Genomic DNA, 1,254 nt, shown 5'->3' on the forward strand with positions numbered 1-1,254 from the left:
AAAAAAATTGCTAAATAATGGCAAAATCAATAGATATGAAATTGAAAGTTCATTAACTGGATTACTGTGCATTTTTTTTTAAAGGTCACAGCCCTTAAAAGGTGTGGTTGTGGTGTGGATTTTTAGGGAGACTGAGTGAACCTTACAATGGTGTGTTTGTGTTTTAAATCATAAATGGCCCTGTCAGCCAGGCTCATTTAGTTATAAAAACAAACAGACACACAAATTGGAAACTTTCATTCAGACTGCCCTCATCTTATCCGTATCTCTGTGCTTTCCTCTAATCTCAGTACACAGACAGACACACACTTTACATACCCTCAGATAACCTTTAGAGTCCATCTCATTTTTCTGATTCATAAGCCATACAAAATCATCAAACAGCCTGTTATAGTGTCTACCGCCCATCGATTTCAGTAGGTGTAACCCCTCAGCCATCACAGTATGACACACCAGGGCATAATTTAGCAAACATCAAGCAGAACATATTATATCTCCTCTCTGTACCATGCTCAGCTCTTGTGCAATCATTTGGCTGATTCTAGGGAGCTTAAAGTAGCTCTCAAATCTAGAAGACACAAAATTTTCTCCCGCTTCATAAAAAGCCATAGGGGGTACCAATCTGACAGGGCTAAGCTGGCTGCTCTGTCCTTAAACGCCCTGAACTGGCACTGCAGACAAGAGAGTGGTTGAATTATCATGGTTGGCACTCTTACTTAGCCTTATGTACCCTGGCCCCATCCCCAGAGTCCTGCTATCTCTCCCAAATTGCTCTCAGGAGCGCCCCCTGTCGGTGTCACCTTTTGAAGTGGCTGAGCACGGTCCCAACCAGCTCTCCGATGCGGCTGTCCCCCGCTGGCACTATGCCCTGCAGGCACACGATTAGGTCTCGGTTGTCTTTGGTGTGGAAGACGACCAGCTGGTCTTTCGGTCCCCTTTACGAGTGAGGCCAGTGGACTGACAGGAAGAAAGGGTGATGCGAGTTAAAACAGCACTCATACAGACACACAGCAGGTCAGCATGCACTAATAAGCTCTGCCATAATTTAGTTCTCATTATCATGAAGCTGAGACCAAGGGCCCTGGGTTTTGAAGGTGCACTCGCAGGAAACATTACACATCTGTTGGTACATTAAGGTGTGGGACCAAATCATAATTTACTGTGTAACAATAAAAAAGGTGAGACACTACTTCCAGCACAGATGACCTTCAGAACCATTTGTATTTTAGTATAATTTTATATACCATTTATTAA

The 1,254-nt window shown here is 43.5% G+C and overlaps 1 pseudogene; it reads right to left on the reverse strand.

Moving 5' to 3' along the window:
- Positions 1–1,254, reverse strand: part of LOC107565657 (unconventional myosin-Id-like) — an 89,994-nt pseudogene that overhangs the window by 20,595 nt on the left and 68,145 nt on the right.

Source organism: Sinocyclocheilus grahami, unplaced genomic scaffold (assembly GCF_001515645.1).
Source record: "Sinocyclocheilus grahami isolate Dianchi unplaced genomic scaffold, SAMN03320097.WGS_v1.1 scaffold26.1, whole genome shotgun sequence".
Lineage (NCBI taxonomy): Eukaryota > Metazoa > Chordata > Actinopteri > Cypriniformes > Cyprinidae > Sinocyclocheilus > Sinocyclocheilus grahami.